We start from the raw sequence: 23,737 nt of genomic DNA on the forward strand, positions 1-23,737 counted from the left end.
TCCCTCCTTCCCTCCTTCCCTCCTTCCCTCCTTCCCTCCTTCCCTCCTTCCCTCCTTCCCTCCTTCCCTCCTTCCCTTCTTTCTTTCTTTTCTTTCTTTTCTTTCTTTTCTTTCTTTCTTTCTTTCTTTCTTTCATTTGTCAGAGAGAGAGGGAGCACAAGCAGAGGGAGAGGCAGGCTCCCCACTGAGCAGAGAGCCCAATACTGGACTTGATCCCAGAACCCTGGGATCATGACCTGAGCCAGAGGCAGACGCTTAACTGACTGAGCCACCTAGGTGTCCCTGAACCCTGAAACAACTTTGGGATGGCCTTTCTCTTTTGCCTGACTTTCCTAGCATTCACACTTGAACTTGAGCAGACATCTGGCAAAGAGGTTTCTCTGTAGGATCTTGAATCGCTATTTAAAATGTGGATTATGGTTTATTTTGTTTTCCCCAGTGGCAGATCTTTTCAGGAGAATAGGAATTTGCAGTCATTAGCTTCCTTTCCTCGACAAAGACTGCTAGCATGGTCAGACTTCCTTACCATTTCTCTTACCCTTAAACCACTGGTAGGCTTCATTAAGTTAGTCACACATGCGTTATTAACATAAAGAGATACTCTGATTATATTCTAAGTGTTCTTAGTATACTGCAGTTTTTACTTTTTATTTCAAAAAGATCTGAAATACCTCTTGATCCTGGGACAGTGGTTCCCCCAAATGGTGGACGACCCATATTGCCTGGGAGGCTTTAAAAAAAATAAATCTCAAGGCCCCACCCCTGCCTACTGAATCAGACTCTTTATCAGCATTTAGCTATTTACCAAGTACTTTATCAGTGATGTAACGTGTACTTTGTATATTGGATACTTAATAAGTGGCTTAAGAATTTATCTACAGCGAGGACAAAAGGTTTTGTTTTTTAACACTTAGTGCACTACGTTCAGTGTGGCATTGTAAGATGAATCTGTTTTTTTCAGCAATGATATAAGAATGAATAGTGAAAAGCATTCTCTAAATATGTTCTGAATTGGGCCATTTGAAAATGGACTGGCTTACCTGCAGAGTGTCAAATGAGCTCTACTAAAAGGCAGAGAAATGTTTTAATTTAGGGCTTTAAAAAAGGAAGCAATTGGGCGCCTGGGTGGCTCAGTTGGTTAAGCGACTGCCTTCGGCTCAGGTCATGATCCTGGAGTCCCGGGATCGAGTCCCACATCGGGCTTCCTGCTCAGCAGGGAGTCTGCTTCTCCCTCTGACCCTCTTCCCTCTCGTGCTTTCTATCTCTCGTTCTCTCTCTCTCTCAAATAAATAAAATCTTTAAAAAAAAAAAAAAAGGAAGCAATTTTTAAATGTACACTTATGGTAAATAGATTGAAAATTGGCATGAATAAAACACTTTCTTTGTGTTAAAATAGATATTCTATTTGTTTTTAAACTCCACATCTTTTGGGGGCGCCTGGGTGGCTCAGTTAGTTAAATGTCCAACTCTTGATTTCTGCTTGGGTCATGATCTCAGGGTCCTGGGATGGAGCCCTGGGTCGGGCTCCCTGCTCAGCGGGAAGCCTGCTTCTCCCTTTCCCACTCCCCCTGCTTGTGTTCCCTCTCTCGCTGTGTCTCTCTGTCAAATAAATAAATAAAATCTTTAAAATTTCATTTGGCTGCCATGATTTTCCACATAGACTGAATATAGAAATAACACATGTTCTACCTGAAAATTGTAGCATGTTAATGTTTACTGCCCTCACAGAGTTTATCTAATTCAGTCTTCTATTTTTACGGATGGGGAAGCTGAGACCCAATGAGAAAAAGTGAGTTAATCCAAAAGTGTTAATCAAGACTTTCTATAGGCATATAACAGTTACCTATTTCAACCAGCTGATGTATAAAAAGGAAAATTATAAAAAGACAAAGTAGGTAGGAGTCTGTCATGGAACCTGGGAGCGGAAGTGCCGCTGACCCTCAGGAAGGGGCTGAGATCAGGAACAAGAAGGCTCTCAGGAGATTCTCTTTCTCTGTCTCTGTCTCTCTCGTATCTCTGCTTTTTTTGGCTTCTGTGTTGGTTTTTTTTTTTTTCTTACGTGTGGACCTACCCTGTTCATTCATGCATGTGGCTCAATATGGTTACTGTACACCTCCTACTTTTACTTACAGCTTAAGTGGCCTGCCCAGACTTACACTAAATTCCACTTCTGTGGAAGAAAGAATCTGATTGATCCAAGCTTGGGTCAGCTGGTTCCATCAACTCTGACAAGGTGGAGGTGAAGGTATTATTTAGTCAGACATGACTGGAGGAGAGGGAATATCCAGAGGAAGGTGAGTCACTGAGTTGGGCAGACACCCCACAGCTTTTCTGAGAGTACACTAATGCATTCTAGCATTCTAGGGGAAAAATGAGGATGATCTGAAATAAGGTAATGGCAGGGAGTGTGGGAAGAAATAAGCAGATTTGAGAGAGATGGAGAAAAATGAGTAAGCTCTGGTAATTAGTTGGATATTGGGGAATGGGAGTTGTTGAAGATAGAAAATGGGGTAGGGGGTGGTCACATTCACAGTAACAGGGAACACAGGAAAGGAGGCTTGGGAGGTATGAGGGAGGTAGATGGGGCTTGATTTCAGTTTTAAATATGTTGACTTGGGAGTGCCTGTGAAAATTACAGGTGGAAATGTCTGTCAGGTTAATTGAGTAGGTCAAAAATGTATGGGTCTGGACCTCTGGGGAGAGTTGTCAATATTATGAATGTAATTAAAGGATGCTTAATGGGTGAGCTTGCACAGGGAGCATTTATAGAGCGAATAGAGATGACTCAGGACTGAATCCTGAAGAAACACTAGCGTTTAAGAAGCAAGGAGAAGATGAGGAATTTTTTTTTTTTTTTTAGATTTTATTTATTTATTTGACAGGGAGAGACACAGTGAGAGAGGGAACACAAACAGGGGGAGTGGGAGAGGGAGAAGCAGTCTTCCCCGCTGAGCAGGGAGCTTGATGTGGGGCTCCATCCCAGGACCCTGGGATCATGACCTGAGCCGAAGGCAGATGCTTAACAACTGAGCTACCTAGGCGCCCCGAGAAGATGAGGCATTCTAAAGGAGGTTAAGAAGTGGACAGAGATGTAGGATGAAAACTGAATGTGTAATAGCCTTTCCTTTGGGAGCCCAGTGGAAAGAGTACATGATTCAGGAGTGTCACCAGTGAAAAGTGCCGTGTGGCTGACACATGACACAACACCTGAAAAGCAACATGCTGGACTGAGCCCCGGAGAGGGCCATACAGAGGGCAGAGACCAGATTACAGGAGGCTTTTGAATGACTGGGAGGTAGAATGTGTGCAGAGAGAGAGGAGTATTAGACCATTAAAAAGGTCTGGTTGTAAAAGAGAGGAAAGGGGTGGTAGCTAGGTGGATTAAGAAAGGAGTGAAGAGATCGCTTTTCCTTTTTTCTTTTTGAGATCACAGAGACCTAGAGCGCGTTTAAAGATTCGTGGGAAAGGGGCAGTAGGGAGGAGCCGCTGGAAATACAGGAGAGGAGGCAGTTTCTGGAGTGAAGTTCTTAAAGAGGGAGTGATGGGCTCCAGAGACAGGAGGAGGGTTGGAGGCAGGCTGGCTGATGGAGGGAACTTGGAAGAGGGAGGGGTGTGAAAGTCAAGGACACTAACTGGATTCAGGACTCTCTGGGACTCTAGAACTCTTCGTAGTTTGGGGAGGTGAAAGGGAGGAGTTGAGGCCCCTTTCAGTGTTGAGATTTTTTTAAAAATCATGCTTTTGACCCTGCGAATAATTTTAGAAATGAAAGTGGGTGTCTGTGCTGCGTAGATCAGTGGGAGTTGGGAAGGTGGTTCACCTGGGAATAGGATCTCCTTGCACTTGAACTCTTATCTGAGCCAGGTTGTAGATGTGCTCAGCATTGGAGTCTTTCGTTTCCTTAGGATTGAATCACCAATTGCAATGAAGAAGGCTCAGAGCAGTCAGCATCTCTTAATATTCAGCATTCAGAGATAAGTCTGAAGGCATCTTTCTGTTCAAAATTTCACTGAAAATAGTTCCCACAACCCCACATACTCTTATTAACATAGCCCTGTTGGGATATGTGTGTGGTCTGATTTTGTCTAATGCTAACTGCTTTTTACGTCATCCCAAACCCCAAACCCTTGACTTTGCCATAGTTAGTTGCTGCTTGAAAGTTGAGAGATAAGGCACCATGTTCCTCTCTACAGCCCTGGGAGTGGGAGGGAAGTTCAAGGAGTTCCTCCCCCAACATAGGCCTTTCCCTCCAACTGAGACCACATTGCCCAAGGGAGCCTGAATTCCCCAGGGTGCCTTAGTGAAGACGAAGGTGAAAGAGACACCCAAGGCTAGTGAAAAGAAGTAGAATTTAAGAATAAGATTAGTATCTTCACCATCCTTATTCCCTCCCTGACCGAAAATGCTAGTCCCCAACCAAATGTGCTGCTGCTGTTCCGTCTGGGTCTCTTATGCTTCCTGTGGAAACGAATGTGGTGAGGATAAGGAGAGGTGTCTTGCCAGTACCTGGCCTTTGGTAGATTATAACCCGCCTGCCCCTGGGAGAGTGAATACAAGGGGCAAGAGAAGAGGGGTTAGGGCCAGGAAGGAAGGAATGTAACGGAAGCTTTTTGCTGAAATCCCACCCACAGTCTGCTTCTGGGGCAGCTCGGGAGCCCGGGGCAATGATCCCTTCCACTGTGCTGGAAGGTAGAAGATGATGTGCTGAAAGCTGGCGCACGGTCGCTACTTGGCGCGCTCCTGTTATTGTCACTCAGCTCTCCTTGTGATGGGGTTGGGGGGAGTGGGTTTACCTAGAATGGAGCCCGATTGGAGTGTTAGGGCACCATTTCTCACTCACAGTTGGGGAGTAAATTCAGAACAAGCACAGTGGGCCACTCTTAAGTGCATGGTACCAGAGGTCAGATAATGGAAAGTTTAGTGAATTCCTGCTTTTCTTTATCAGTGAAATAAGACTTGAGTCTCTGAATGGACGATGAGAAAATCACAGCAAAATAAGCTGAGGGAGCCTTTGGAAGCCTGGTAGGTGGGCTTTAGGAAATAAGTGTGTGGGGCACAGATTCAGGGCATTGGACATGTGCCTGGGCTATTGGGGCTCTGCTTGCAGAATGAGCCTGTGGTTCCCCATTGGATAAATGCATATAATAATACTTGCCTCACAGGACTGTCATGAGGATGCAATTAGATGATGCATGTGAAAGTGCTTGGCACAGAGCTGAATCTCAGTAGTGCTATTTTTGGATGTGTCCTAAACAGATGTGCTATAAAGTGGCTGGAAGATGTGAAGGTCTGATGGAGAATAGGCCATGTAGCGTTATATTGTGTTTATGTTTCTTTACCTTATATTCACATTATATTTGTGTTCTTACTAGAGCAGTTACTCAGACTGCTGTCCTGATCGATGGTGCTTCTGTGGTCATTGACTTGATCTCTTGAGCTCTAGAGGCCAGTTTTATCTGGACATATGTGCCTCTTCTTGTCACCATGAGGACTCAGGCCTTGATAAACTTCTCATAAGGATGGTTAATTGAGCTTATTATTATAGTTCACTGTCACTCCCTTGCTTCCTGGATGTTTATGTGTGTATCATGTGTCTATGCTGCCATTAAACACAAGCATAATTATTAACTTACACATTTTTTAAGTAGGATTCTGTTAAGGACTGATGCTTCTTTTATGGTTGAGTGGGGGTGTCAGTCGTTGTGTATTGTGTATTTTCTGAATAGAAAGGAGTTTTCTGTTTTGATCCCAGCAAATCACTGGAGGGAAAGGTTGGGCTAGAGTTGGGTCCAGAGGGGCCTAGGAGAGTGCGTGGGGCTCTCTCAAGGCCATCACCACTCTTTTGTTCATGCTTAGTACTGCCATCAGACCAGACAAGCACTGGTCCACCTCACTGCCCTGACTGTGCTGGAGGGGTGCAGACATTTTCCAGGAAATTAGCCAGTCAGAATTATGGTATGCGTAGAAACAAAATTTTTTGAAGCGTTTTATTTATTTGAGGTGGGGGAGGGGCAAAGGGAGAGGGAGAGGGAATCTCAAGCAGACTCCTTGCTGAGCATGGAGCCTGACATAGGACTCGAACTCAGGACCCTGAGATCATGACCTGATCCGAAATCAGGAGTTGAATTTGAATGCTCAACCAACTGAGTCACCCAGGCTCCTCCCTAAACAGAGAAATAAATTAATGCAAAGTATCTATGACAAACAAAATATCAGACTTTTAAATAAAGACAGGATCAGTAACAGTGTTGTGCCCAGCCATTTTGGAGCCTGAGGCAAAAGGAAAATAAATACGGATCCTGTCTTTATTTAAAATTGAAATTTGGAGGGGCGCCTGGGTGGCTCAGTCATTAAGTGTCTGCCTTCGGCTCAGGTCATGATCCCAGGGTCCTGGGATCGAGCCCCGCATTGGGCTCCCTGCTCAGCGGGAAGCCTGCTTCTCCCTCTCCCACTCCCCCTGCTTGTGTTCCCTCTCTCGCTGTGTCTCTCTCTGTCAAATAAATAAATAAAATCTTTAAAAAAAAATTGAAATTTGGAAAAAAATTGAAATTTGTTCATGAATTTTTTGCATTGATGTTCATTTACAAAATATGTTAATATTTTATTTACTTTGATTACTGAGTTTTTTGGCACTCCCTTAAATTTTGTGTCCATACAGATACCTCATTCCCCACACCCTATTCCCAGCCCTGGTTTTACATCAAAAGCAGAGCAGATTTTCTCCACATGTAATTTAGTACATTGGTTGGTGCTGGTGCGCTCCCAGTCCTTTTTGAAGAGACTTACCTTCTTAACACACCTCCCCAGGTTTGGAGGGCAGGTTTTTCTAAAAAAAAAAAAGTTGTTCTTTAAAAACAACTAAAAGTGTGTGTTTTTATAACTTAAGAAAGATAATATATGGTCATTATAAAAAATTTGGAAGAGTGCTTGGGTGGCTCAGTTGGTTAAGTGTCTGACTTTTGTTTTCAGCTCAGGTCATGATCCCAGGGTCGTGGGATGGAGCCCTGCGTTAGGCTCTGCGCTCAGTGGGGAGTTTGCTTGAGGATTCTCTCTGTCCCTCTCCTTCTGCCCCCCCAAAATGAATAAATCTTTTTTTTTTAAGATTTTATTTATTTGTCAGAGAGACAGAGAGAGAGAACGCGCACAAGCAGGGGGAGCAGCAGGCAGAGGGAGAAGCAGGCTCCCCGCTGAGCAAGGAGCCCGATGTGGGACTTGATCCCAGGACCCTGGGACCATGACCTGAGGCGAAGGCAGACGCTTAACTGACTGAGCCACCCAGGCATCCCTGAATAAATAAATCTTTAAAAAATTTTGGAAAATAGAGAAAAGGATAAGGAAGAAACCAATCATCTATGATCCCATCATCCCTAGGCTATCCAGTCTTCGAAAGTTTTTGCATGTTTTAATCATAACATTTTGTTGTATTTTCTTCTAGTCTTCTTGCTACACATATGCATTTTCACATAATTGTGTTCTTAACAAGGCTAGAGCTTGTTTTTTTAATATGCTATCTTGAGCACATTTTAGTATTTTAAAAATCTTAAATATTTTAATAGCTATACATCCCTCTCCTCAACTTTATAGCCTTAACGATAGTACTGGATACTTGGGTCAAATTGTCCTCCTCTTCTTCCAGATTGGGTGGGATCCTCTGTTCTTCAGACCTACTTCCCTTCCTTGTTTGGCATAAACCTCTTAGAGCCCTATGACATCTTGGTTTTTGCCTAGTGCCTTGTCCAGGCTCTTGAGAGAGTGAGCACTGTCTTAATCAAGCTTTAGATATTTTTTTCCATAGGCTCTGCACTGACCCCGTAGCTTCTTTCTTCAACCCTTTGTTGAGGGCTAGAAGGTTCTTATTATCGCAAGAACCACTTTTCTCCCTAACTTATATTTCTCTGTTCTCTTGGGGTTGGTACTCATTTGTTACCAGTCTAGTTGATGAGCTTATACTCATTTGGTATCTGGGCTGCTTTTTTTGTCAGGGAGAGAGAGAGCACACAGGCACAGGGAGAAGCCGACTCCCCTCAGAGCAGGGAGCCCAATGCAGGATTCCATTCCAGGACTCTGGGGTCATGACCTGAGCCGAAGGCAGATACTTAACTGACTTGAGCCACCCAAGGCATCCCTGGTATCTGGGCTGTTAATACTTGATCTCAGTTTCAGTGAAATTTGGTTTCTTTATGTTTGTTTGGTGCCTGAGTCAAGTCTGATTTCTGCTGTGTCCAAGAGGGCTTGGGAGTAGGCCATCTCTGGAGCTTTACTGCGTCACTGTAGTTGCCACAGAAAGCGAGAAACAGACTCCACCATTCTGTGTCTCTTCCTTTTGCTCAGCCCCCACTCCCTTTAGAGTCGCTCACTGAGTTTCTGTGCCCCCCACCCCCACAGGTGTGTCTTGACCTCTTAAGTCTGCCAGGGAGTAGAATGCAAGGACAGTATGGACACCAGTGCCTGGGCAGGTTTCTCTCCAGTGCAGACAGCAGTTTCACATAGAGCCAAGACTAGAATGAGGTGCTTACCTCAAGTGCAGAATTTAAGGAGCACCCTAAAACTCAGTAATCAACCTTAATAATATTTTTATGCAATATTTAAAAAATAAAAATGAATGTAAAAAACCACGATGAACAAAATATCAGAGTTTAAAATACAGGATCAGTTTGGGGAGCCTCAACTCTTGATTTCAGCTCAGGTCATGATCTCAGGGTCATGAGATGGAGCCCCGTGTCAGGTTCCATGCTGGGCCTGGAGCCTGCTTACAGTTCTTTCTCCCTCTCTGTCTACCCGCCGCCCGGCCCCGCCCCCCCCCCAGCCTCTTGCTCGTGCTCTCTCTAAGAAACAAAAAGATAAAATACGGGATCAGTTTAACATTGCTGTGTCCAGCCATACTGCAGCCCGATTCAAAAGGAAAAATCCGTAATACTGACTTTGTCTTTTTGTGCCTATGGCATGTGCCTCACTCTGCTCATCCTAGTCCCGACCCTGATTGTACAGCAGAGCAGAGGGAGTTTTCCCCACACGTAATTCAGTGCATTGGTCGGTGCTGGTGTATGCCTGATCCTTTTGGAGACTTAACAGCCTCCCTGGGTTTGCCCATGCCTGAGCTCTTTTTTCACTTGGTACGAAAGATTCCACCCTGTCTGCTTTCTCTGCTTCCTCTCATTGGAGAGCTAAGTCATCTTCTTTATGATTTCTTTTGATAATCCTGGGTAAAAATGATCTTCCTGGCTTTACCAGATAATGACTGTTCTGGGTGCTGAGGATTCCCCCACTCCTTGACTCTGATCTGTGAGCCCAACAAAGGTTATGATGCAGACCATGTTCCCCTGTTCAAATTCCTTATGACTGTCCTTTCCCAAATAGATTTTGACCATTTTCTGCCATAGATCTTTGTGTATGATTGCAGATTCTATTTTAATGTAAATCTAGTCTGTAACTGAAAAATTCTCACTCTTCAAGTGCAGTTTTTAATACTCTCTTTTAACATTCTGTTCTGGGCACTTTTTGTTAAAGGAGCCTGTATCGGTTAAAATTATTAAAGCCTAGATTGTATCAGAGCTCATGTATTCTATAATCATACTGGTACAAGGTTTCTTAGGGTCATCAGGGTCAAGGAACAGAACTTTAATTCAAATTAGATTAAGTAAAAAGGAATCTATTGGATAAATATAGTGGAACCTTCCAGAACCCAACAGTAAGAAGTGAAGCTGAATTTTGTGACTGTTGGAAAGTTTTCAGATGGCTCTTTTGTCTATACCTCTCCCCTTGGAGCCACATAGCCTTGCATTGCAGCTTCTTCCAAGCGTCTGCTCCATTTTCCTGCCCCCCCCCTTTTTTTGACAGAACTTTTTTTTTTTAATTGAAGGATAGCTGACACACAGTGTTACATTAGTTCAACAGAGTGATTCACCAAGTCTATACATTATGCTAGGCTGACCACAAGTGTGGTTAACATCTATCACCATATAGCACTGTTGACTGTATTCCCTATATTGTATCTTTTATCCCCACAACTTCCTCATTCCATGACTGGAAGCCATTTTCTTGCCTCAGGCTCTCAAGGGAGAGTGTGCATCAGCTGCCCACTCCTGGACCAGTTCAGTTCAGCTAGGAGAAGGAGGTCACTTGATACAACACATCTAATCTTATTTCAGCATGGGGTGAAGAGTATGGTAAACTAGACCACTGTGTTTCTCATGATGTGTAATAATAAAGTAAAATCTCTGTCCTCTGAAAGAATAGTCCTAGTGAGACAGACTAGTATGCAGGCAGGTAGGATATAATCAGGGTAAGAAAATAATGTGGGGATGGGCATTCTTTGAGGTGAAAGTTCACAGAGGAGTTCTGGTTTGAGCTACACTTGTATTTAGAGCCACAGGTTTACTAACGAAACAGAAGACAGGTATTCCAGATAGAGAATATAAGGAGAAAGCATGGAGGCATTAGCGGATGCTGTCCAGACAGCTCAGTTCACTGTGGGCTGCAGATTATGATGGGCCTTGTATACCACGTTAAGACGAGGATTTTGATCTTATAGCTGGTTGAGAGCTAGCAGAGAATTGTAAGCACAGAAACAACATTATTGGATTTGCTATTTGTGAGACATCTGTTCATCATCTATCATGTACCAAGCACTGTGGTAGCCCTGAGGATTCCAAGAGGAATAAGAAGTTCTTGACATTTTAATTTTCTTTGGTGACCCAGAGTGCCCCACCTGGAAAACAATGTAGAATGTTGTCTCTATGATTTCATAGTATTCAGAGTCCTTAAGCTGGTGTTTAATGATGACATTCAAGTATCATAAAGTATAAATAGTACGCTTTATCTAAAAAAAAAAAACCCCTTTGTAAAGTATCATATAGTATGTCATAAAATATAACATAACAAGCATTATTTCTACCAAGGCAGAAAAGAGTGGCTCCCTCTTGGCCTCAGCCTATCTACTGAAGAGATCAACATATCACAGATAATCACAACACATCGTGATAAGTGTGACAATAAAGGGAATGGCCAAATGTGTGGTAATATGAAAGCCTGGAGGTGATTGTCAGGAAAAGGGAGGACCTCACAGAGGAGGTGAACTTTTATCGAGCACAAGATTGGGACAGGATATTCTAGGCAAAGGAAATAGCACATGTGGACCTCCTTCCCGGGGTTAGAGGGGCAGAAAGGTTCAAGTTCTGAAAGCTTGGTGGTGGAGGAGGTGGGAGCATTGGGAGCTGGGGGGGGAGCAGGGCTGTCTTTAAATTATAAAGGGTCTAGAGCTGTCATACATTGTTGGTGGGAGTATAAAATGATATAAGCACTTTGGGAAAAGGTCCAGCAGTTTCTTATAAAACCAAATATACACCTATTTGGTGGCCCAGCACTTACACTCTTGGGTATTAGTTATTTACCCAAGAGAAATATTTATTTTATGATACAAAAGACTTGTACAAGAATGCATGTAGAGCTTCCTCTATAATAGCTCCAAATCTGAAATAACTCAGTGTCTCTCTGTAAAAGAAAGGATAAACAGGTTAGCAATAAGAGTAATATACTGTTGGGGCGCCTGGGTGGCTCAGTCGTTAAGCGTCTGCCTTTGGCTCAGGTCGTGATCCCGGGGTCCTGGGATCGAGCCCCGCATCGGGCTCTCTGCCCCGCGGGAGGCCTGCTTCTCCCTCTCCCTCTCCCCCTGCTTGTTTTGTGTTCCTTCTCTTGCTGTCTCTCTCTCTCTCTCTCTCTCTCTCTCTCTGTCAAATAAATAAATAATCTTAAAAAAATAAAAAAGTAATATACTGTTACACTCAACAATAGAAGCTATTATGGTGAGTGAAAGATCCTTACACACAAAAAAAGCCTGCACTGTACGATTCCATTTATGTGACGTTCTAAAGCCCGCAAACCCAGCAATCGATGAAAAGTCAAAACAGTGGTTGTCTCTCGGGGGGTACAAAGATGGGGTTGTCTGGAAAGGGGTATGAGGGAATTTTCTGAGGATGGAAAGGTCTGATATTTTGGTAGGGGTCTGGGTTACATTGAGTGTGTGTATTTATCAAAACTCATCCAATAATAAACTTAAGATTTGTACATTTCATTGTAAATAGATTTTATTTCTACCCTCCTTCCCTCCCCCAAAAAAGAATCATGAACTCTGGACACAAGTTAAAGATATGCATGCTAAAGAATTTAGGATGAAGGGCACTGAGGTCTCCACCTTACTTGGAAATGGGTCAAAATAAGACAAGTTTGTATTTGCATAGATGGATGATATATACGTGATAAAACAAGTATACCAAATGTTAACATTGTAGACTCTAGGTGGTGGGTGTGTGGCTATTTGAAGTATGATCCTCTCAACTTTACTGTGTGTTTGAAATTTTTCATAGTAAAATGGAAGATATAAAGGTTCTTACATACCGCTGTGTAAGGAATTTGGTCTTTATTCTGGGGAACTAATGAACGCTTTTAAGAGGAGTTATTAGATATGAGTTTTAGAAGAGAAAGAGATTCAAGGCACAGAAACTGAGGACTCTATTTTAGTTTTCCTGGTAAGAAAAGAGGAGAGTGTGAAGAAGCCCCAGGGATGGAGTAGAGAGGATGGATCCTGGAGAAGTTTAAGGGATAGAATTGTTAAGACTCAGTGAAATCAACTTGATGATGGCCGCTGTTGGGCGGGGAAGGAAACAGTGAGCTGGTGCACAAGTCCAGGGGGAGGGACCACACCTAGGGGATGGCATATGGCAGTGATGGGTCATAGATCCAGAAATCCTGAACCTCGGACAAAAGGCTTTAGCGTGAAGTGAAGGTGGAATGCTCTAGAATTACATTTGGGAGCTGAGAGCATGTCAGCCATCTTTTGCCTTTGCCAAAACCCCAGTTCTCCTTTGGAGAGTGTGGACCAGCAACACACACCAAGGCTTGGTGGAAATGATTAGAGCCAGAGCTTGGATGTCTGCAGTTGGGGTTTGACGGAGCTGACCTCAGCCGCTCTGTTTGCACACCACTTATCAGAAGATTGCTGGCACCAGTGGCTTAGGGAAAGTGAGACAGTTCAGGCCCAAGAGGCTCTCCACTTGTTCAGGGGAGGGATGATGCAGGATGGAGCATGGGGGTGTTTGATTTCCTTTCCTTCTCAGCTGAAGAGGGTTTTCATTTCCAGCTCAAGGGTTATTTTTAAAAGAAGGGATGGTGCATAGAGGAAGTGTCAGTGTGTGACAGCACAGAGATTTCTGTACAGCTCTCCACAGTGCCGCACCATGAGCATGCTGCCCACGTAACTGTCCTGTCTGGCGCTCGTCTCACAACGCCCTCAGTTGTGCGAGGCTGAGCACTCAGGGCTTTTCTTTATAGGGGTCGACTACCTTTTCCCCAGGGGACCTTTTCTCAAAATGTGTCCCTTCTATCCCAAACTAGAGTTTAATCTTCTGAAAGCCTGGGACCGTGTCGTGTTTTCTGTTGTTTAGGTTTTTTTTTCGGGGTGGGGGGGTGTCCATTATGGTGCTAGGCAGACACATTGTATAACAAACACTGAGTACGTTTTATGCATTGTGCACAGCACTGGGTGACAGAGGCCACGGTGAGTCAGGCATTGCCCCTGATCGTGTGCAGTTTATGGGGTTCAGGGGAAGAAGGCATCAAACCAGGAATTACCCACCTAAGTATTTAATTATACTCCTGATATGTCCCAAAGGAAAAGTAGAGGGTGCTGTGTGTAACAAGGGATTTAACGTAAGTCAGAAGAAGGGGGTGGGACCAGGGGCAATCACGGAAGCCTCATCCAAGTAACAGCCTGAAACCCGAAGGATGCTTAGTAGGAGCTGGTCAGGCCAAGAGTGCATGGGGCAAAGGCAGTAGCATGCCCAGAAATCTTTAGGGAGGGTGGAGCCTAAGTAACACTGAGGAAGAAAGAAGGCAATTGGGGCTGGACCAGAGTGTGTATGAGTGAGATCACATCCCATCATGTGGGGCCTTGCAGGCCGTAGCCAGCGTTTGGAGTTCTGTTCACAGTGGGGCAGCAAGCCACTGAGGAGCTCCACACAGCTGATGATACTCACTTTGCGTTTTTAGAAGATCATCACCCTGCCTGTAGTAGAGAGAACAGAAAATGGCTCAGCCTGACTCAGGGAAGCTGCTCAGTGGATTTAAGTGAACAAAGAACGTGCCCTACTGATGTCTCTTACCCTTTCTCTCTCCTTTGTCCAATAGCTAACCCCATGGGAACGGGACAGCGAAGGTGGGGCTGGGGAGCTCGGGGAGGTCTCTCTCTTGCTTGGCCTTCACTATTGACAGACACGGCCCCGCGTGCTCTGGTTCTGGGTGCAGTACTTCTCCACACACCTCTGGGGTGTGTGCGTGTGTGTGTGTGTGTGTGTGTGTGTGTGTGTGTGTGCTCTAACCTTTTGTTCCAGGCAGCCAGGTGCCTTCCCTGGAAATGTCTCTCTCCTTTCTTTTAAGAGACTCCTGTCAAACCCCTACAGAGAACCCCCTGAGCTGGGGATGCTCTCCAGTTATCCCCGTCCTGGAGAGGAAGAGGCAGTTGCCATCTGCCCCACCTTCAGCCTGGGCTGTGGACTTACTGGGTTGGGTTGATGTTTCAGCACAGCTGCCAGAGTTTGCCAGTCTCTGACTTTGTGCCCATGGTTCCTGATGGGGGGCCGGGGGTGGGGAGAAAGTTGAATATCTCTAGTCTTCCCCCATCTGGGTGTTCTTTCTGCCTGGAAGGGACTGCTTTAGACATGTTCCCCAGAAGGAGCTGGTACATGGTGATTTTTAATTTGAGGCAAATAAAGAGAGACTGACGTTAAAAAATAAAAAACCCAACAAACTCCAAGTCCCCACTGAAATCAGTGTTGACAAATGATGCAGCCTGACCTTTTCTCCTGTAAAATCTTTGTTGTGTTCCTTGCCATCTGTGACAGAGTTTTGAAAATTTTTGTTCCTTCTGAAACTTTTGGCAAAGTCGTCCTTGATGTGAATATACAGTAGATGGGTGTTTGTCGGCCTCTTGGTGTCACTGTCTATGGGAGCTCACAGACACTGCAGACCGCATACCCAAGCTCCTACCTGGTCAGCTGGAGAGGCCCCCTGGCCTGTCACTGTGTCTTTTCCCTTACTTTCCCTGACAGTAGAGGTGGGCATGGTTTACTGCTAAAGAGAGGGGATGGTGGCAGGAGAAGGTGGAACAAGGTGAGGGCCAGGAACTGGCACACCTGTATTCTAGCCCTGGTCCTGCCGCTAAGTGGCAGGACTAGGCCATCTAGGTTTTTCTCGGTACCTCGGTTTCCCAGCCAGCCAAATGGAGATTGCTTGCTTCACAAGGTGCTCAGAGATCAAAGCAGTGTTCTCAAGTTCAATCCCAACTGGAAATAGGTTTCCTTAACTGCACAGGTTTTAAGAGATTGGGGGGGGGGGGCACCAGGGTGTCTCAGTCGTTGAGCGTCTGCCTTTGGCTCAGGTCATGATCTCAGGGTCCTGGGATCGATCCCTGCATCGGGCTCCCTGCTCTGTGGGAAGCCTGCTTCTCCCTCTCCCACTCCCCCTGCTTGTGTTCCCTCTCTCGCTGTGTCTCTGTCAAATAAATAAATAAAATCTTAAAACAAAAACAAAAAAAGTTGGTTTTTTTTTTTTTTAAGTTTGTTGCCTGGATTTAAAAATCAGGAGATTTCGGGGCACCTGGGTGGCTCAGTCAGTTAAGTGTCCGACTCTTGGTCTCAGCCCAGGTCTTGATCTCAGGGTTGTGAGTGCAAGCCCTGCGTTGGGCTCCATGCTGGGCACGGAGCCAAATTAAATAAATAAATAAATAAATAACAAAAATCAGCAGATTTCACAGAAAACTCCAGCTTCTCTTGGAAGTCAAAAAACTTGGCAACCTTCAGCCCACATTCCTCCATGGCAGTGATGGGCTGGGATTTGAGGAGTGGCTGCCTATGAGGCTGGGGCACGCACTTTCTGGTTGGTGCAGTCCCCAACCCATGGTCTTTCTGACAGCGAGTCTGTGTCACTGGCCTCTGTCTATAACATTTTGTGATACCTGGACTGTTTCTCTCCTTTGCCCGATCTGTCTGGTCCCTATTGGTGTATGGATTTTATGCCCTTGGTTTCAAGAAGATATTCCAGATTTAGAGCTTTATGCTAAGCTAGGTATCATACAAAAACAAAGGATTGGGGGGGTTAAGGATGGAACCCTATATCCATCACATACCTTTTATGTGCTTGCTGCTCTGCTTATCACATAATCCTCCCCCAAACTGAGAGGGAGATACCAGCCGCCCTTGACAGATGAGAGGACAGGGCTTCTCAGAGAGAGTGGCCTGCTCCAGCCAGGGTTGGAGCCTAACCTGTCGCACCGCAAAGGAAGACCGCAGGGTCTTAGTGCACAGTGGATACAGTGGCACAGCCCTTGCCCCAGAAACTGCCTGCACGTATTTATATCCACAGCAGGTGTGTACGTAAGGGCCCTTTGGATGACTTGCAATGGTATAATCCTTTTCTCTTTATAAAATACTTGTACATAAAACTATAGAATATTTTTGAGTACTATTTTCCTTCTCCTTTAAAGCAGAGTCACCCCCCCCTTTTTCCCAGTGTCTTTTTCAGAATTAATATTAAACAGGTAGAAAGAAGCTGTGTGCAGAGTACTACCTTTACGTGGAATCCTTTTTTTCCTCCTGGGGTCACTGAAATACCTCTTGGTCCTAGGGCTCTGAGGAACTGTTTGAAAACCACTAGTTTCATCATAATTTCTGCAGTTGAGAAAATGGAGGCCAAAGAGATCCAGCAACTTGTCCAGTGTTGCCCTCACTGTTCTGTGTCCTGGCTAAGTTCCACTTTAACTGGGTTCTCTGTACGATTCTTCAGAAAAGCTTCCGAGGGTGGTTCTATGCTCATTTTCTCTTCCTTGTGTCATTTGAAGAGAAATGGCAATAAGTAAACAGCATTCATCGGGTTAAATCTTATTTTAAAAGGGAAACAAAGAGTTTGTAGGGTAGAAAGTGAAAGACAAGAGCAGAATATGGGTCCGGATGAGGTTTTTCTCATTTTGGTATTCTGTGGTTCCTTTCACCTCAGACAAGTGGAAGCCGTTTCTATAACTGTAGGTGGGACTTAGGTTAGGAAATGAAGTTTCCCTTACCTGTACGAAATACACAGGTCTCAGATTTTTGTGGCTAGAATCTATGCCCAATATTAAAATATCCAACCAAACCTCTTTGGCAGCAGATCAAGAAACCCTGTCTCAGCACCATGCTGGGCTTCTGTTGTCTCTTCGTCCTAGGTCTAATCATTCTCATTTGTCTGCTCAGCTGTTTCCCATCTCTGTGCACACCATTCCGGAGATAGTCACTTTGGTGTTTTTCTTCTCTTCCCCATCACCTTACCACCCCCAACCCTCACTTTTCTTTGCTCAGTGGAAGTTGCTGGTCAGGTCTTGATTCATTCAGAGCAGTCCCTGGGGCCTGGTACTATCTAGCGTGATTCAATCTTCAAAACAAAGCCGGGAGAGGTACTACATTTAGTTTTTCAGAAGCCCCCTTGCTGATGTTGAGTATCATGATGAGGCTCCTGAGGAGGTTTTGCTTAAAAAGCTTCAGCCATGAAAATGATATTGAGGGCCAGGATCGCTTATTGGTGTCAGAGTTGAAAATTTTTAGAGATTATATAATTCTCCCTCTGTATATAAATTCTCACTTGTCTGCTGCTCACAGAAGAGAACTCGGCACTTCTGTCCTCTTTGCTTGAGAGGTAGAAGTCCACATGACCTCAGTAACTCATCCGTGACTCTGTGATCCTATGCTTATTAAAGCCTTTCATCAGGAAGGTGCTGGAGAGCAGCTAATCCTAGGAGTTTAAATGCTGAAGGATCTATAGGGAAATGTAAATTAAAATCATAATGAAATATTGCTACACACTCACTAGAATGGCTAAAAGAAAAAATTAACAATACCAAGTGTTGATGAGGGTGTAGAACAGCCAGAATGCTCATGTGTGGCTGTTGGGAGTGCAAAATAGTACAACTATTGTGGAGAAGTACTTAGTAGTTTCTTATAAAGCTGAATATACACTTACCATATGTCCCAGCAATTCCATTCCTAGTTATTTACCCAAGAGAAATAAATACTTATGTCTACAAAAAAATGGACTTCTATATGAACATTTTATTTATAACAGCTCCAAGTAGAAACAATGCAAATGTTCTTTAAAAGGTGAATGGATAAGCTAATTGTGGAGAATATCTATATCATGCAATACTAGTCTGCAGTTTAAAAAACCCCAAGTTACAGATACATGTAACAATGAAAATGAATCTCAGAAATATTATACAGAAGAACCCAAACATAATAGTACATACTGTATGATTCCATTTATTCTGGAGCAAGCAAAACTAATCCACAGGACCGAATGCAGATCAGAAGTTACAGGAGATAGTATGGGAGGGGGTGGTTGCCTGCGAAGACGCACATGGAGCTGTTCACAGTGATGGACTGATGGAGGTGATGGCTGAAAGAGAGTGTAAGGGTACGAAAACTCATCAAACTCTACACTTAAAAGGGTGCATTGTATTGTATATAAAGTTGGTTTAAAACATTTAAAAAGATGAGTGATCTAGTTTGCTCTCTACCACTAACTAGCTTTGTATATTTTTGTAACAGGAGCTTAATCTCTCTCTGTTTCTTTCCTATCAGGAAAATGAGGACAGTGGGTAGTTCATCTACCTCATTCAGTTATTGTGAAAATATAAATGAAATAATTGATTTTGAAATGCCTTTGAAAAAGTATAAAGTCAAATACAAATGCTGGGTAGGGGCAAATTCCGTAAATTCCTCTTTAGGGAAGGGAGGCAAGAACTGTGATAACCAGTGTAGGAGCCTATATATATATATTTTCACTTTGTGTAACGCTGGCTGTGGGGCTTCCTCCCCTGGCCATCAGTAAGATGAGGGGTTAGACTAGATTAGATGGAGGACACCATAGGCTCAGAGACTCAGCCTTTCAGATGCATTTCCTTTAGCTTTGTAGTGTCAGCCTGTCCAGCGTTAATTTAAAATGTGATTGTTGCCAGTGTTTACATCTGGATATTTCACATACAGTTTTGGGTTTCCAGCTTATCTTTAGGAACTAGCAGATCTGGGTCCATATTCTTGTGGCACTGATTACCAGGAGTTGTGTAGTGGCTGTTCCTTCACATGAGCCGTTGCTTTAGTTTCCCATGGTCTCCCCACCACCACTTTCTGTAGCCTTTTCTATGCTCTGTAGTGATGGTAAGAGGAAAGTTAATTAATTTTTGAGTGCCTGATGTATGTTAGGCACTATTCTAGGGCATGAGGATACAGAGGGGAACCAAAGAGACAAAAATCTCTAATCTCATAGTGAGTGATAAGTACCCATCCACATCATTAAAAATGAGGGGGAGCTACCCTATGACCCAGCAGTTGCATTACTAGGTATTTATCCAAAGGATACAAACATAGTGTGATGCGAAGGAGAACATGCACTCTAATGTTTATAGCAGCAATGTCCACAATAGCCAAACTATGGAAAGAGCCCAAATGTCCGTTGACAGATGAATGGATAAAAAAGAAGTGGTGTGTGTACACACACACACACACACACACACACACACACACACACACACACACACTGGACTATTAGCCATCAAAAAGAATGAAATCTTGCCATTTGCAATGATGTGGATGGAACTAGAGGGTATTATGCTAAGCAAAAGAAATCAGAGAAAGAGAAATACCATATTTTACTCATGTGTGTAATTTAAGAAATAGATGAACATAGGGGAAGGGAAGGACAAATAAAATAAGATGAAAACAGGGAGGCAAACCATAAGAAACTCTTAACTATAGGGAACAAACGGAGGATTGCTGGAGGGGAGATGGGTGGGGGATGGGGTAAGAGGGTGAAGGGCATTAAGGAGGGCACTTGTGCTGAGTACTGGGTATTATATGTAAGTGATGAATCATTAAATTCCACCTGAAACTAATAATATATGTTAAATTGAATTTTTTAAAAATGTTTTAAAAAGCCAAAATAAAAAAAAAATAGAGATATACCCAAGAGTGCTATATATTTGGAACGCCTGGGTGGCTCAGTTGGTTAAGTGTCTGCCTTCAGCTCAGGTCATGATCCCAGGGTCCTGAGATGGAGCCCTGCGTCGGGCGCCCTGCTCAGCGGGGAGTCTGCTTCTCCCTCCCCCTGCTCAGGTTTGAGCACTCTCTCTCTCTCTCTCTCTCAGCCTCTCAAATAAATAAAATCTTTAAAAAAATTTTTTAAAAAGTGCTATATATTTTAGGGAAAGTGGGAGAAAGCATGTTTCTTTGTGGAAATAAAAGAATATTCCAACATATTTAAGGGGCTAAAATGTGTCTGTGTCAAAATTATCACGGCTATTTCACTTGCTCACCTCACATCATGGAATGAATCCTTTTTCCCTTTGTGATTCAATAAATTCATGAATTTCCCCCCAAAATGGATTCCAGTGAAATCATAGAGAATATCTTAGTGTTTCAAAAAAGAATGCAAGTAGGCCAAGCGACTGGCACATATTCTAGTGGGCAGACTGGCACAGGCTCTGCTGCATGTTAGCTTTTCTTACCTCTGTCCAAACTGTCCCCAGCTCAGCGTTAGGTTTTTCCATTTAATCAAGGTCTTGGGATGCACCTTAATCTGAAATAAGCATCTCTTCTGACAGTCTTATAGTTGCCTTCTTGTGTAACAGCCTGAGCTCTGTTTAGCTGTGGCCAAGAATCTTCGTACCCCGATCTATACGGTGGCCCCGGGCCTGTGCTAGAGCAGTACCTCAAGTGGTGCTGTCTCCCCTCTTCTTCCTAACTGAGTAACTTACATCTCTAGTCGGCCAACTGCACATTGATAGTGACCAACACCTTTAAACTGACACATCCTAGCAGCCTTTGGATTTGATCTCACGATCAAGGAACTCTGCCTTAACATGCTTCTCACCTACAAATAAGCCCCTTTGTGGGCATAGAAGCTAAATCATGTGGTTCCCTCTGTGTTAGGCATACGGGTTCGTTGCTTTACCTTTAGATCTGTGATAGTCATAGGCTTTGAGAATCTTGGCTGGCTCTTCTCAACCCTTTGTGCTTGCCTGGATCGTGACGTAGGCACTCGCCACATTTCTTCAGTTTCGGCTGGAAAGGTCATCTTGCTACACTGGCCAGAGAGACTACACTGCTTCCATCTGGTGGCAGTTCTCTCAGATTGCTGCATCGTCAGCCTGCTTCTGCAAGAACTGCCCTGTCCTTCAGTGGTTCCATGCATCACAGAACTGTAGAAATGGCCCTTCCGGGCTCATGTTCTACAGCACTGTTGGATGTCTCCTTAGTATCTAAAGGGCCTGTTATGCAGGCTTTCTCTAAGATGGGTAAAGTGGAAAGAACATCGTTTGGACAGTCAGCAGAGTGACAGGTTCTGCATAATTAGCCATGGGATTCCTAAGCCTCCCTCTTTAATGCTTCTTAGGAGCATTGCTGATACAAAGTTTGTAGTTCTGTGATTTAAAAAAAAAAAATTCAGGGGTGCCTGGGTGGCTCAGTCGGTTAAGTGGCTGCCTTTGGCTTGGGTCATGATCCCGGGGTGCTGGGATCGAGCCCCGCATTGGGCTCCCTGCTCAGTGGGGAGCCTGCTTCTCCCTCTCCCTCTGCCTGCTGCTTCCTCTGCTTGTGTTCTCTCTCAAATAAAAATCTTTAAAAATAAATAAATAAATAAATAAATAAAATAAAAATAAAAAATTCAAATACCTGGGGCACCTGGGTGGCTCAGTTAACGGTTAAGCATCTGCCTTCGGCTCAGGTCATGATCTTAGGGTCCTGGGATAGAGCCCCGCATTGAGCTCCCTGCTTGGCGGGGAGCCTGCTTCTCCCTCTCCCTCTGCCCTGCTTGTGCTCTCTTTCTCTCTCTCTCTCAAATAAATAAATAAAAAAAATCTTTTTTAAAAATGTGAATACCTATAAAATGAATACTCGGACTGTTACAAAATAATTATTTTATAATTTATATTAGCATTTCTCATTCTGATTGAAAATAAGACACATGAATTTAATAGCTTTTTGGGGAAAAGAAGATTAAGTACTACTGCTTTCAATGTACATATTTTTTTTTTTAAAGATTTCATTTATTTGACAGAGAGAGACACAGCGAGAGAGGGAACACAGCATGGGGAGTGGGAGAGGGAGAGGCAGGCCTCCCGTGGATCAGGGAGCCTGATGCGGGGCTTGATCCCAGGACCCTGGGATCACGACCCGAGCCGAAGGCAGACGCCCAACAACTGAGCCACCCGGGCGCCCCTGTGCATATTTATTATAAGAAAAATTCTGATATCCTAAAAATTCAAATGTAAAAAATATGCATCTTAAAATTGAGATTGTGTGTGTGTGTGTCATAACACCTCTACTTGTCAATACATGGTAGGGTTTTAAACAAATTTTTAAAGTAAATTTCTAGAATTAAAATTGACAATTGAGCAGTGTAAGTGGACTGTAAAGTATTACAAGAAAATAGAAAATGTTACTGAGATACAAAGATTCAAGATGACCGTGGAAATTAAAGACTTTATGGCAAATCTTAGTGCTCATCTGACTCCTGAAGAAGGACGTTGTGATAGGAAATCTACAAACATGCCATCTCTGGTAAACATTATCAGAATGCACACTTGGAACATTTGAGCCCATTAACATTTTTGTAAACACAGAATTATGTGTGTGTTGTATGAAAACATGCAAGAGTGCTTTATGTTTGAAACTCTTTTTGATTACCAGCTGCAGAAACCTATACAAGCAGACTTGAAAAAGAATACACACTGTGAGGGTACACCAGGAAATGGCCACAGACATCGACAGACAGGTGCTCAAGTGCCACTGGGCCTCAGAGGATGTAGAGAGTTTCAACAGGACTCAAGACTTCTGCTTCAGGATCTAGAGAGTCACTGCTTTTGCCCTCTATCAGTTTTGCATGTGGCAGCTAGCCCCAGCGCTATACCAGGACCTCCGCTCAACTTCCCACACTGGTTACTTCACTCTGTGTCCCTCTCCATCCAATTAGTGATTACCTGTGTGCAGAGAATAGCCTCACTACCTTTTTTTTCCCTTGCTACCCAGGGTCAATGTGCAGGATAGTTCAAGCTAAATTATGATGGTGTACAAGCAGGCAGATGGACTAAGTGCCCAGTCTAATTGCTGCTTATCCCAAAGCCTTCAGCTTTGACAGCTTTGCTGCACCTTATCTATTTATAACCCCTGTTAACAGTGGCACTGAACACCTCCTGCAATGTTTGGGGAATGAGATGGAAGGAAGGAGTTATAAGAATCTGTGGAATGCTAAGGTGTAACCAATCCAGAGCATTTAAGAATTTCTGTTAGAGTTATATAAAATTCTTTTTAAAGAATTTTGGTCTTTAAGGGAAAGGTTGATGTGGACATTAAAACATCTGCCCAGTAATTGAGTTATACTTTGCTGGTGTCTGCTGTGTTGAGGAGCACTTTCATACCTATATTTTGTGTCTTTTCAGTAGCCCATGAGGTAGGAATGGCAGGAGGAATCCTCAAGGTCATTTTTTTTTTATTCATTTATTTGATAGAGAGAGGAAACACAAGTAGGGGGAGCGGGAGAGGGAGAGGCTGGCTCCCCGCTGAGCAGGGAACCTGATGCGGCTCCTTCCCAGAATTTTGGGATCATGACCAGAGCAGATGGTTATCGACTGAGCTACCCAGGCGCCCCCTCAAGGTCAATTGTTAGATC

The 23,737-nt window shown here is 43.8% G+C and overlaps 1 protein-coding gene across 6 annotated transcripts in view; it reads left to right on the forward strand.

Annotated features, from left to right (window-relative positions):
* Positions 1-23,737, forward strand: part of AAK1 (AP2 associated kinase 1) — a 171,201-nt gene that overhangs the window by 53,998 nt on the left and 93,466 nt on the right. The gene's annotated exons all lie outside the window — the stretch shown is intronic.

The sequence above is a fragment of the Callorhinus ursinus genome, unplaced genomic scaffold (genome assembly GCF_003265705.2).
Source record: "Callorhinus ursinus isolate GAN/ISIS: 27379988/994484 unplaced genomic scaffold, GSC_fseal_2.0 scaffold10, whole genome shotgun sequence".
Classification (NCBI taxonomy): Eukaryota; Metazoa; Chordata; class Mammalia; order Carnivora; family Otariidae; genus Callorhinus; species Callorhinus ursinus.